Below are 15,304 nucleotides of genomic sequence, written 5' to 3'. Positions count from 1 at the left end.
TACTGAGAAGTATAAATATTGAACTTTAGGGATATAAAATAGAACAAGATTAAAATAAATGTAATGATACTACAAACCCTATATAATATATAGAGGCAAATGTAACATGGATCAATTTCCAATAATGTGGATAAGGATTAGTCAAAGAAGATCCATATTCCATCATAAATTTAGAAATATGGACCAGTGGTGAGATATAGGAAGAAAAATTTAAAATAAGATGCTCACGAATGCTATGAAATATGCATACATTAATTACATCTCAACAGAGACCTCTAGTTATGAAAAAAATAATTCAGAAAGTATCAATGCTATTAGATTAGGCTTGCATAAGAAAAAGAAGAAAAGGTCTACAAAAAGTTCCTTACTTTAGAAATTCAAAAAGGTAAAGCCTCCTACTCTTGATGGTGAAATTAGGAAAATGAAGAAGTAGAAGCATGGATATTAGGGCTAAAGAATTACTTTAGGATGAAGAGTTACTCTAAAAGATGAAGGCTAGAGTAGCCATATTTAACTTGGAGGAAAATGCTAACATTTCATGCGAAGATATAAATAATGTCAAGGGAATTGAATAAATAAAGTTGACATGGAGAAATTTTGAGAGAAAAATCAAGGGAAAATACCTATCAAAAAGGAATTATGATGGAAAAAACAGAGAAATTCACAAGCATAGATTATGACAACTCACTATGGATGCATATACAAACATATTCCTAGAGTTGCTAAGGTATATATAATACATTACATATGAGAAAGTGAATATACAATGCTTTTGTAGTAGACTGCCATAGTCATATCAAGATTGGATTGAGTTTAATTAACATAAGACATTATGGCACCATGAAAAAGGCCAAATACTATTATTACTAGTAAATGCATAAATTGGAATCCCAGAGAGTGTGGAAGAAGAAAGATAAATTTGGATTCAGAAAGATAGGATCCAAGTAAAAGACATAATTGAAAATATACAACTACTATGAAACTAATTTATCCAGCTTGAAATATGACCTTCTAGTGCAAATTAATTATCTTTTTGCTCTAGAAATTCAATACAACTTGTAAAAAAAACCTAGTTGGAGAAAATGAAATTACAATAACTAATAACATGATACTAGAAATGAATTAAAGTGATACTATAGAAACTAAATACATTTTTAGCTACAAAAATATAGATCGCAAATATAGTTATTTTATTTAAGCATCAAAACAAAAACTAAATCTGTAGCTACAATAATGAAAAACTAACTATAAAGATTAATATTAAAAAGTTCCACTAAAGAAATGTTTCTTGATTTGAAATAAATCATAAACATATAGAAAATAGAAATTCAATATACAATAAAATATACTTTACAACAAACATATGAATGCATGGATAAAGAAATAAATACATAAATTGGAAAGAAAATTAAAAGAAGATACAAATAAATATCACCACGGCTATAGAGTGACCCTTGATTTATAGTTTATTGAGATCACACAGGTATATTCTCAATAAACGAGAGTTAAAAATAGGTAATTTATTTGTATTCAGAAATAAAAATAAGGAAAAAATTATTTCAACATTTTTAATTTCCTTCTTCTATATTTTATACAAAAACTATTAACTATTTATGCAACTAATTAGCTACCTTCCAATGGTTCTTTCCTTAGATGGAGGAAAGAAATCATTTTTTTGTTTAAGAAAAAAACTACCAACTACCAAAAACTATTGAACTAACTATGAGATTATGCCCTATACTTCAATCGAGTAAGATGAATGGTCATGTGATGACATGGACAAAATTTTGTAGGGTTGGTGTGGAAAAAATGCTTTAATACAACAATGTGGTAAAAAGTAAATATTGACAAATTCACTTCACACTGTTGCTAACAAAATATTGTGCAATAATATGTATGTTCTTATTTGATTATGTGGTTGTTGAAAAACTCTATATAAATTTTCATTCACATTGAATAGCTCAATGTTGATTAAAGACTCTTCAACAACTATTGTCAATAAGAAAATTTTACACCAAGTGTTTGGTCACAAGAAATTATGTAGCTCCTCTTCTAACATGAAAGTACATGGGTGTCTCGTTGAACCTACAAAGCACATATTATCCATCCAAAATACTCTAGATCATATAATTTCATCAATTCCCCATTAAAAGGACACAATTTTCACTTAGAATACAACCATGATAAATGTGTTATATCGATGGAATAAAATGAGATAAAATAAGCAAACAATGGAGGAAAAAGGTTGAATTAAGAGTAAAAAGAGTAACTTAATGTATAATTGAGAAGGATAATCACAAAACTCGTCATCACATCCAAATTTAATCTCTTGCATGTCCCTTGTGCAATTATTTTGAATTTGAGGATATCAATTGCACATGTTTGGTCACACACACTACTTGAAAATCATATGGAACTAATTTTTTAGATGTTTCTTCAGCATGGAATCCAACTAACATCTTGGTCATATTCCACCTCTACCTCACCTTTGATGGGAAAAATGCTGAGAGGGGGTGTGAATCACTGTTTACACTTTCATAATAATCATCCTCCTTTTCAAATTGTATACATTATTTTATAGAAGCCAATCAGTGTATGTCCACACCTTTAAACAATGAAGCCAACATATATATAATAAACTTTGATAAACAACTAATTCTTTGTCTTAAATCAGAGTGTGATGCATTAAGTAGTAAACAAATGCAGTAAGAATAGAATAAATCAACACACATAAGCAACACACATGAACACCAGGATTTTTCAGGTGGAAACCCAATGCGGGAAAAAACCACTGCTCATGTCCTCTTATTCTTCAATATTCTTATAATAAAAAAATGTTTACAAGTTTTTTACTAGTGCATACTTTTCCAGTATGCAAGCATCTAACTATTGAAGGCTACAACCTTCACTCGTTTTCCAGCTTCTACTAGAAGGGAGCTCCAACCCCCTAGCTTTTGTACTGGATGATATGTTTACCTGTACATAGGCGCCGACCTACAAAAGGATACTACCTTCACTTTTCTTCGAGGGACCATATTTCATAAATTTTCAGACTGGATGCCCCTGGTACACATCAACACAATATGAAGGCCATGCTTCATCAAATTTTCATACTGGACCCATCAAAAACATTGAAGCTCAAAATCAATCAGCACAGCAATAACTGCATCTACAAACACTCAGTCACATCACTGTCACCAGAACTCAGAGTTGAACCCAGCACACTGCGTCGACAACATGAACCAACTGTAACCTCAAAATTCATATGTCAAAATGTATACGCTACTTCAGTGAAGTCAACCTGCATGTATACACTACTTACTTTAACCGAACTTTCATATACCTCTAAAAATACTGAATCAGAAAATTTCTGAACCAAAAATTGTATCAACCATTACCATTCTGAAGATCTACTATCAAATTACAAAGTTCTAAATAGACAGCAACAAAGATCACCCTTCTCACTTAATTAATCAATCAATCAGACTCAATCTCCTTATACAGTGAGTTATATTTTTAGATCAATGAAGAAATCATTGATAAATAGAAGTAAAACAATAGAACTTATCAGATAGATTAGTCATCTCTTAACAATAGGATTTTCTTCTACAGACACTACTTGGAAGTGTCGAACCAGCATGTATATGTGCCTTCACCAAGGTGAACTAGCGTATAGATTTGAAAATAATAACTTATAACTTCACATCTATTCCAAACTTCATGCATACCTAGATCATAACATATAAAGGATAAAACAGGCATTAGCAATCAGATCTAGCCCATCCATTATCAGATCTTACAATGATAAGTCATTTCAGGTCTCATGATCCTAATCCAACATTGTATTCAATGGTGCACAAGATATTTAAGATCATATCATAGCCATACCCTTTACAACATAAAATATACTTCAGATAGATGTATTCGTGTAAAACCCTTTTACTTGCACACTTAGCCCTTTGATCTTCTCCTCCTTATATATTTTTAGCCTTTCTCAATACCTTGGACCAAAACAACACTTAGAACCTGTGGTATTCTTACATGGGATCAAATAACCATTTTTCCCCTCAATATTGTGGGCTAATAGCATGGTATGGACCCTTGGTATTCATTTATCTTAATTTTCCATCCCATACATGCTTTTTGCTTTTGTAAGTGTGTGCATACGTATTGATGTAGGAAAAACCACCTAAAGGCAATTTCCCTGATTTTCATAATAACCTTTTGTGAACCTGTGGGTTATGGCCCACCTATACAAATCGGAAGCATTTATATTGGTGGGTTTTAACCCGACCAGTCACCAATCAGCACTTTAACACATAATCCACCATGAATGCCGGTCCCACCTAAATGCAAGATCGGACTCCAAATGAAATAAACCTGCGTCCATAAACTTCTTGAGTCCACTCAGGATCCTTGTATCACACATCGGATTTCGCAATTCCTCCAGGCCAAGGTTAATTCGCTCATGAATGATGTGATGCAATATTAATCCAACGGTCAGCAGTCAACAGTGATCCAATGGTCAGCAGTGATATCACATGGGGATCTGCACAACGTTTATGTGCCCTCACAGAGCCGATAAGGTTTATAAACCCCTGGTCTATAAAATTTTGGGTCTGGTTTTGAAATTAACGTCCAATCATATTAAGACCTCATATCCATTGGATAGAAGAGGCCATTAAATCCTACAGCTCACAAGACTTCTATTAGCACACGAGTTAAAAACAGCTTAACCACCGCAGTTTGACTGCGATGTAAGCATTTGAAAATGAGATCGACAGCTAGGATTTATTGCAAGTATTCAACCACGGTCAAGACATTCGTACACTTCTAACCTTTGTAGTTACTAATCACCTAGTTCCATCACCAACTCACCATTCCACTACTCAAGATTCCGCTTACTCTGAAATCCACTTAATCACAATTCCACTTTGTCATGGTTCCACTCTTCCACCAAACGTCATGCTTCCACTAAATTTCCTTCTCACCTCTAGATCCACTTGTTACCAAGTTCAACACTACCAACTCCTTTGACCACTTAGAAATATTGTTGTTATCACCCTAAAATTTTTGTTTCTAAGCTTTGGAAAGTTTGCCTTGTTTCTAGTCATAGTCTTATAGGTTTTGAGTCATCTCATCTCAACAAGTGTCATTCTCTTTTCCAAAAAGTTTCATAGCCTCATTCCATGTCCTAAAATCCTCACCATGTGTTTTGACATGAGTTTGATTCCAAAGGATTCATGTTAGTCTTGGTATAGTCTTTCCATGGTTGTTTTCATGTCTAAGATCTATAAAAGAGTCTTGTTGGTATGGTCAAATAGGGTCAACACTCCGTTCTTGCCCATCACTGGTCCCACATCACCTAAAATTCCATGTGTCAAACTTGTGTCAAGGTTTTCATAGTGAAAAACTCACTCTAGGTGTTTTCGTAGTGCAGACAGTGTAAAAACCAGTTTTGTGCTACGAAATCACTGAAATAGGAGTTTTCGAGCACGCTATGAAACCCCTGAAGCAGCCTGTTTGAGTAGAAAAACTGTTTTTACTAGTTAACTTCTAGAAGGTTTCCTGAGCAGCTGAGAACTCAATTTTGAAAACTGAAAGAGGATTTTATTCCTAACATGCTGAACTACGAAAACCTCTTTCCGTTTATTCAAATTCATTCTAAGGTGGGAGGAATTTATGATTAAGCTTGCGCTACGAAACTGCTGAAAGTGAAGCTTGGTCTTTTGGTTTTAGCAGTCTTTTTCAAGATCAGTTTCTGGTCACATGAAAAGGTATTTTGGAATTATGAAGGAGGTTTCTCTTCATCAACTCTCCAGATAAAATAAACTATCTCACTTTATTCATAAGTGTTTTCAGTTGGGTGATAATAAGCTTTCTTTGAAACCCAAAATTCAGAGAACAGATTATTGTTGTTTGAAACGTGTTTTTCAAGGATAGCTTTGGGACAGCTGGAGAAGTATTTTAAAAAAACAAGAGAGTTTTTTGTTCTAGACATCATGGAATACAAAAATATCCTTTAGTTTTGAAAAATGTGTCATGGATGAGGAGATAAAGGCTCTGTCCCACGTGCCATTTTCAGGGATCCTAAACCTAAAAACAGGGAACATGTTCCCTAATTTCTAGGGTTTATCTTCAGCAGTCAGATGACTTCGTGGGAGGCTTCATCAAATTAGACTTCTTGAGGTTGCAAGTTGTCAAATAATGCTTTAAATGCTTATATAAGGTTGTTGTAATCATGATAAGGAGTTACACTCCTAGTTGTATTAGGTCACTAGCACTCCTAGTTAACAGCTAGTTCTAATTAATGGTTTGCTTTATGGTTAGAATAGGTGTCACTGGTAAAATCGAATTCTCTTGATGAGGGGTGATGGAATTATAATTGTAAATGCTTTATATAGAGCAAGAGGTCGAATTAGCAAAGGGTTGGAGACTTTTTGGCTCAGCTGCTGCTCTATGTGCAGACTGTGTATATTTTTAACCTAATGCAGATTTCTACTTAGACAACTCAAGATTCATGAAGAGTTTTTGTATGTTCTTGTTATGATGGAATCTTCCAATACTTACATTGCAGTGGTGTTTAGTTATGATACTCATAACTCATCAATGATTCTCTGACTTCCTTCATAGATAAAATAACTATGTTTCACTGTTTTGTATTTTCATTTCTGCACTTGAACTATATAATGCCTTGACTTCCATGCTAGGTTGAATGCTTTGGATTCACTATTCAGGATTCAAAGAGAGTTTTTAATGTCATATTGTCTCATGGATTTCCTCTTTCACTTTCTTGCAGTGGTATGAATACATGTTACTTAGAACTCATCAATCATGCTCTAACTTCCTTCATGTATTTATAAATTGTGTTTCCTTGCATTGTATCTTTGTTTTGTTGATGCATAAAAGCTCTCTATGCCCTGATTTAATGTTAAGCTGATCTTGATGTGGTACTGAAACGTACTTTGACTCCATAGCCCAATGGTAGCCAGCCTTCATCTTTCAACCTATAAACATATACAATTACAAACCATAGAGTTAGCCATCTATTCATATCTTTATTCTAAATCATTAACCCTTTGAGAGAGCCCTCTCAGGCTGAGGAGGCTAAGCCTTAGCTAAAAGATTGTTTTGAAATAGTTACACCGAGATAGTCTGATCAGCAGCCTATCAGGGTCCTATTTTGGTGATAACATTTTGGTGCGTCTGCCGGGAGCCTGAAGTCTATTCATTCCCGAAATTAAGAGGCTGAACTTTTGAAGGCAGCAGGAGCTTAGACATCTTTTTGAGGCTACAAAACTACCTTGGTGACTCCACACATCGAATAAGAAATTGGAAGGTGACTCCACTGCTAGAAGATCAGTAGCTTGATGAAGTTTCAAGATGAGTTCCACTGCAAGAATGAATTCCAGGTATGCTCCTATGAATCGGTCTCATATCCCTGGTTTTCCAAATCCTATGCCAAAGGTTGATTGGTGAGAGGATCTTCCGATATTCAAAGATGAAAAGAAAGACAATGCTTCTCTTCATTTGGTTAGGTTTCATATGCATGTACGCAATCTTAAGGTTCAGTTTCCTGAAGATTGTCTCATGAGGATGTTTATGACCACTTTAGAAGGAAAAGCATGGTCTTGGTATAAAAGTCTAGAAAATGGTTCAATATATTCTCTTGCTAATTTTCATGATGAATTCTATGAGATGTATAAAGAATGTCATCCTTCCTTATTGCTACTCAAAGATTGCTGTAAACATTCTTTAAGTCTCATTCAGTATTTGGAGGATTGTTATGATGATGATGAATTTATGGATGAAGAAATTTTAGAGGCTCTTCATAACAATACATTTCAACACCAAGAAGAAATTATAACATCCCATGAAATGCAGCATGAAGATTAGCAGGGGTTTACTTATGAAAATCATATTACGTCCTCTGAGATTGATGTAGAGATGTAGTAGACTTGTCAGTCTTCGGATCATTATCAAGATGAACATGATTACAAACACCAAGAAGAAATGCTGGAAGAAATTTTTTATGACCCTCAGGCAGAGGAAAAGGTTGTTCATTTTTGTAATTCCTTGCAGCAGCTTACACCAAAGAATGATGATAATAATGAGGAAAATTACATTGTTTGTTGGAATCATTTAAAAAAGCAGTTGGATAGCTTGTCAAATAAATGTTGTGTAGTTGAGGATCAATTGTTTGAAGATATAGAATGTTATGGGAATCATCAAACTAACCATGTGTTTTTTGACCCTATAGCTGAGTACATGGAAAAGATTTATTGTTCAGGCTTCCAGTTATATTTTCATCTTGAAGAATAGTTACAGCTCATGCTGCCTTGGTTATTTCAATATCTTGCTTATTTTTGCTTCAAGCACAGTCAAGAGATTCAAGTGTCAGATCAGATCGACGACTTGCTTCATGGGAAGTTTCATGTTCCTTGAGCTACAAGTGGAGATTGCAGCTGATAGGGTAGGTAGGAATGTGCAAATAAGCTCAAGTTAGGTTGATTGAGCATCTATTTCAGTAGGTGCAGTTTTAATTCTTCTTTCAGAAATCATTAAAGGCTTGAGGAGCAGATTGGGCAGAAGTTCAGAGTTTTATTCTAGAGGATGGATAGCGGAACTGGAGCTAGAAGTTCTTAGTATACCACAAGGGCACACTATCCTTAGTGGAGCCACTGTTATCACCCTAAAATTTTTGTTTCTAAGCTTTGGAAAGTTTGCCTTGTTTCTAGTCATAGTCTTATAGGTTTTGAGTCATCTCATCTCAACAAGTGTCATTCTCTTTTCCAAAACGTTTCATAGCCTCATTCCATGTCCTAAAAGCCTCACCATGTGTTTTTACATCAGTTTGATTCCAAAGGATTCATGTTAGTCTTGGTCTAGTCTTTCCATGGTTGTTTTCGTGTCTAAGATCTATAAAAGAGTCTTATTGGTATGGTCAAATAGGGTCAACACTCCATTCTTGCCCATCACTAGTCCCACATCACCTAAAATTCCATGTGTCAAACTCGTGTCAAGGTTTTCATAGTGAAAAACTCACTCTAGGTGTTTTATAGCGCAAACAGCATAAAAAACCAGTTTTTCGCTATGAAATCACTGAACTAGGAGTTTTCGTAGTGCAGTACGAAACCCCTGAAGCAGCCTGTTTCAGCAGAAAAACTATTTTTACTAGTTAACTTCCAGAAGGTTTCTTGAGTAGCTGAGAACTCAATTTTGAAAAATGAAAGAGGATTTTCTTCCTAAAATGCTGAACTACAAAAACCTCTTTCATTTTCTTCGAATTCATTCTGAGGTGGGAGGAATGTATGGTTAAACTTGCACTACGAAACTGCTGAAAGTCAAGCTTGGTCTTTTGGTTTTAGTAGTATTTTTCAAGATCCGTTTCTGGTTACATGAAAAGGTATTTTGGAATTATGAATGAGGTTTCTATTCATCAACTCGCCAAATAAAATAACCTATCTCACTTTCTTCATAAGTGTTTTCAGTTGGGAGATAATAAGCTTTCTTTGAAACCCAAAATTCAGAGAACAGATTTTTCCTGTTTGACACATGTTTTTCAACGATAGCTTCGAAACAGCTGGAGACGTATTTTAAAAAACCAAGAGAGGTTTTTGTTCTATACATCATGGAATACAAAAACCTCCTTAAGTTTTGAAAAATGTTTCATGGATGAGGAGATAAAGGCTCTGTACCACGTGCCATTTTCAGGGATCCTAAACCTAAAAACAGGGAAACATGTTCCCTAATTTCTAGGGTCTGTCTTCAGCAGTCAGATGACCACGTGGGAGGCTTCATCAAATTCGACTTCTTGAGGTTGAAAGTTGTCAAATAATTCTTTAAATTCTTAGATAAGGTTGTTGTAATCATGATAAGGAGTTACACTCCTAGTTGTATTAGGTCACTAGCACTCCTAGTTAACAACTAGTTCTAATTAATGGTTTGCTTTATGGTTGGAATAGGTGTCACTGATGGGAAATTCGAATTATATTGATTAGGGATGATGGAATCCTAATTGTAAATGCTTTATATAGAGCAAGATGTCGAATTATCAAAGGGTTGGAGACTTTTTGGCTCAGCTGTTTCTCTATGTGCAGACTGTGTATATTTTTAACCTAATGCAGATTTCTACTTAGACAACTCAATATTCATGAAGAGTTCTTGTATGTTCTTGTTATGATGGCATCTTCCAATACTTACATTTCAATGGTGTTTAGTTATGATACTCAGAAATCATCAATGATGCTCTGACTTCCTTCATAGATAAACTAACTATGTTTCACTGTTTTGTATTTTCATTTCTGCACTTGAACTCTATAATGCCTTGACTTCCATGCTGTTGAATGCATTGGCTTCACTATTCAGGATTCAAAGCGAGTTTTTAATGTCAATTGTCTCATGGCCTTCCTCTTTCACTTACTTGCAGTGGTATGAGTACATGTTACTTAGAACTCATCAATCATGCTCTAACTTCCTTCATGTATTTATAAACTGTGTTTCCTTGCATTGTATCTTTGTTTTGTTGATGCATAAAAACTCTCTATGCCCTGACTTCATGTTAAGCTGATCTTGATGTGGTACTAAAACATACTTTGACTCCATAGCCCAATTGTAGCCAGCCTTCATCTTTCAACCTATAAACATATACAATTACAAACCATAGAGTTAGCCATCTATTCATATCTTTAATCTAAATCATTAACCCTTTGAGAGAGCCCTCTCAGGCTGAGGAGGCTAAGACTTAGCTAAAATATTGATTTGAAATAGTTACACCAAGATAGTCTGATCAGCAGCCTATCAGGGTCCTATTTTGGTGATAACAAGTGTGTTGATACTTCTCTAATTTCTTTAATCCTCCTTGCCACTATACCTGATTATCTGACATTTAACAGTGCATACGTATCTTTGAATCCACTTTTTTGTTAGTTTCCAAACTCCTTCCAATGGAATCACACCGTTCTCAAATGGCCCTTCTTAGAGAATCAAGTTCACATTGCTTCCTGAACCAAACCCAGTAAACTCCCAATCGATTCTCCACCATTATCACTATTGCATACACATTCATTTATATGTAAAAACACTCACATCCCCTGTTACAGAACCATATTCAAGCATAGTCACAAGCGTTGTGATATATACACACAGTCATTATGGGATTTCCTCCTTATTCAAAAATACATGGACAAATCCTTCAGATAACCATACATACAGACAGATCATATACAGACCCTCAACTAATATTAACTCAGAAGATATGAAATTCTATTTGCTAATTAAAATTTGTATGTACATAAACTCAATGGCTTGATTTACCTTCAGTTGGCCTTTCTCGTTTCAATGCCCATAGGCTCACAATCCAACCCTCTAGTCTGCTAACTCTCTCACTAACTCCCCTTTAAGCCTTCGAGGCTTACAAACTATACACAAAAGGATTCTGTTAACCAATTTTGGTTCAGATCCTGAATAATTTCACCTGAATCCTAAATATCCTAATCTAATCCCTAAAATCATGAAACTAAATCATAGTTCCTCTAACTCACATATTATTCTTGAAATCTCTCTTAACGAGGGGATTTCATTACAATATCCTCACTATTATACAACCCTCATAAAAACATAGGAAAATAAATAGTTAATCACTCTTTAGGGAATAAGGTCCCTTGAAACAGAAGACCCTATGCTTACTAAAATGCAATGGTTTTTCTGAGCAGGATGCTCCTGCATTAGACTCCCCGGGTAATAAAGTTTATGACCTCCTGGTCATAAGTTTGGATAATTGATTCCTCCTGGATCCTAGACTTTATTTTGTAATCTATCTTTGCTTGTAAGTTGTTCTATTATTGTTATTGTCTACTGTTGTTCTCCAGGTCTCCATACCTTATGTTGCAATGCTCCACTTGCCATGCTTTCATAATCTACTACTGTCTTCCTCCTGTTGTTGCTTCTTTTCTTTCTTGTTGTTGTCTTCTTCTGAGGCACTTTCATCATTAGCCTTCTTACCAACTCAATTTCTTTGTCCAGTATATCCTTTGTTTGGTGATTGCCTTCAACTCTTAATTGCTGAATTTTCATTTTTACTACCACCTTTACATCCTTACCCTCTTGTTCACTATTGTCTTGCACCTTTTTAGTTGCTACCATATTATCCTTCAAGACAATTTTCTGCTTATGTTTACTATACCTGTCAACTTCTTCCTGACTATCATTTATGACAATTTCTTGTCATCCTTCATCAACAATTTACTCTGGATATTTATCCTCTGATGTTCTATCTTTCTCCTTTGAAGGTCTAACTCTCTATATAACTTAATGATTTTACTTGGAGTAAAATTTTGAAATTTTACACAATCTCCAATTTCTTCATTTGCTATTGACCAATCATCAGATGGTCCTTCTTCCTCTGCTAAATCTTCCTTAACATCTTTTAGTAGATGTCCTTTCTCTTCTTCTTTCATTTGGCTCTCCATCTATTCCAAATATGTTCCAGTTTCTGCAACAAAATCTGCAATAGTAAGACAATTATCAAAATAAAAAATATAAGGCCTTTATGCCTCTTCTTCCTCTGGCAACCTTTCAGTATGCTACCCTGATATTTCCTTTAACTCCTTTGTCAGCACATTAGTATGCTGATTCAAACCCAAAGAATTCTTCAGACTGTCAGCAAGTCTCTTTTCCACACCATATGTTTTAATTATGCTTCTATGCACTTGTTCACTGTAATGAACTGTTTCTTCTCCAATCTCATTATGATACTCTGCTTCAAAACTTTCATCTTCTGAAAGGTATTCTTCTGTGCTTTTGACAGCTTTAAAAGACTGCCTATCCTCTTCCAAATCTACAACTATACACAAATTATCAGTTTTAAAAACACAGGACCTTATGGTCTCATTTGATGCTTTAGCCATCAAGTCTTCTGGCTGCTCTGAATCATTCATATGATTCAACTCCTCTGTCTCTTAATTACTTTCAAAAAGTAATGGTCCATGTTTTGGTTCACATACCAAAACTTCAACACCTTCTCTAGAATTTTCCTTTTGCTGTAGCTCAACTCCTTTGAGCTTCTCCATCTTCAATTTGACATCTATAATCTGTTCAAGCTCCCTTAGCTCCTTTATTAGCTACATATTTTCTTGTTGATTCCTCTTCTCTTGTAGCCTCTGCCACTTTTCTTTCTTTCTCATGACATAACCATATTTCTGGTCCTTCTCATTTCTCTGCAACATCTCCATTAATACTTCAAGATGAACTGCTATCTCAGCCATTTCTTTATCATATTTTTCTTCACTCATTCTCATGCCATTTTCCTTGGCATCTTTCTTCTTTTTTCCTATATTGTGATCTCTTTCAAAACTTCTGCTATGACTGTCACTAGTCATCATCCTTTCCATCTCTATGAGTTCCTCACTTACTTCACTATGAGTTGCGAAAGCCTCTGCAACAACAAGTCTTCCCTACTACCCCTTACCTCACCATGCTCTCCTTTGGACTTGGTATTTTGGCAAGTATTGGTCCTCTATCTGGAACCTCCTTGAGAAATTCTCTCTGCTCCTTCTAGGCTTCAACTCATCTGCACCTTCTAAGAACACAATTGTCATCTTCTTCCAATATTTAGTTGGAACATTTATGTTATGACCACCTCTTTGTTCACTTAGAAACTCTTACCAGCTTCCTTCATCCCTTATCAATTCTACCCACATCCTTTGTGTAATTGCCTTTGTGAGCTGCAACAATACCTCTGTAGTAACAAGTCTCCTTTTTGATACATATGCCTCACTAAGCTTCTCTCCTCCGAGCTCAGTCTTTCGGAATCTCTTTGGTTCTTTCCTATGGAACCAATTGAGAACTTCTTGCTTCTAGGTTGTTGCAATCTTCTCACCTTCTTATGCTGCTACATGTGCATCAATATAAAGAGTCAAGACCACAAAATATCCAATCTTCAAATCAAATTAAAATAAAAACATATCTTCCCACCTTCAAGATCTTTGTCTGATATTGTCCCCCCATTCACCTGTACTTTGAATGGATTGTTCTTTTATCCAACCTTCAGTTGTATCTTCAAACTCTACCACTCTTCAAGAACCTGCAAAAGTCCCTCTTACAGTTTAACTACTGTAATCCTGCTCTAAATTCTCGCTCATTTGATTTCTGATAATAATTAAACAAACTTGCAAACCATCACCTATCTTTAGAATCTCACCACTCCTGAAAATATGTTTCAGGAAATCTTCATACTTCCACTGCACAAATTTTCAACATTCAGCTACTGTCAATCAAATTTTAGAATCTGATTCCTTCTTTCAATCTCTTAGCTTTACCTTTGTGAAGCCTAACTATCAGTAACAATTACTCCTTCGCTCAGTTTTCTTTCACTATTTCATTCTTGCTCTAAGTTTCTTCAAAAATTCCTTTTTCACGCAAAGTCTTCTTTCTACTCGCAAGAAACCTTTCCTTGCTCTAATACCACTTGATGCAGGAAAAACTGCCTAAAGGTAATTTCCCTGATTTTCATAATAACCTTACTTGAACCTGTGGGTTATGGCCCACCTATACAAATCGAAGCGTTTATATTTGTGGGTTTTAACTTTAACAATCACCAATCAGCACTTTAACGCATAATCTGCCAATGAATGCCCGTCCCACCTAAATGCACAAGACCGAACTTTAAATGAACTAAATCTGCACCGATAAACTTCTTGGGTCCTCTTAGGATCCTCGTATCGCACATCACATTTCACAATTCCTCCAGGCCAGGGTTCATTTACTCATGAATGATGCGTTGCGATATTAATCCAAAGGTCAGTAGTTAGCAATGATTCAACAGTCAGTAGTGATATCGCATGGGGATCTGCGCGACGTTTATCTGCCCTCACGGAGCCGATAAGGTTTATAAACCACTGGTCTATAAAAATTTGAGTCCAATTTTGAAATTAACGTCCAATCATCTTAAGGTCTGATATCCATTGGATAGCAAAGGCCATTAAATCCTATGGCTCGCGGGACTTCTATTAGAACACGGGTTAAAAATAGCTTAACCACCACAGTTTGACTGTGACGTAAGCATTTGAAAATGAGATCGACAGCTAGGATTTAGTGCGGGTATTTAGCCACAGTCAAGAAATTCATACACTCCTAACCTCCACAGTTACTGATCACCCAGTTCCATCACCAACTCACCATTCCACTGCTCCATATTCCGCTTACTCTAAAGTCCACATAATCACAATTCCACTTCGTCATGGTTCCACTCTTCCACCAAACTTCGCACTTCCACTAAATTTCCTTCTCACCTCTAGATAGACTT

General features: G+C 35.4%; 1 pseudogene; it reads right to left on the bottom strand.

Moving 5' to 3' along the window:
- Window positions 1–12,144, bottom strand: part of LOC149251289 (uncharacterized) — a 47,395-nt pseudogene extending 35,251 nt beyond the window's left edge.
- Window positions 12,145–15,304: the final 3,160 nt, after the last annotated feature.

The sequence above is a fragment of the Pinus tabuliformis genome, chromosome 7, assembly GCF_031772625.1.
Source record: "Pinus tabuliformis cultivar Carrire ecotype Pingquan chromosome 7, CPIR1, whole genome shotgun sequence".
NCBI lineage: Eukaryota > Viridiplantae > Streptophyta > Pinopsida > Pinales > Pinaceae > Pinus > Pinus tabuliformis.
Note: the sequence above shows the minus strand (reverse complement) of the source record. Positions and strands in the feature narration are given on the sequence as shown.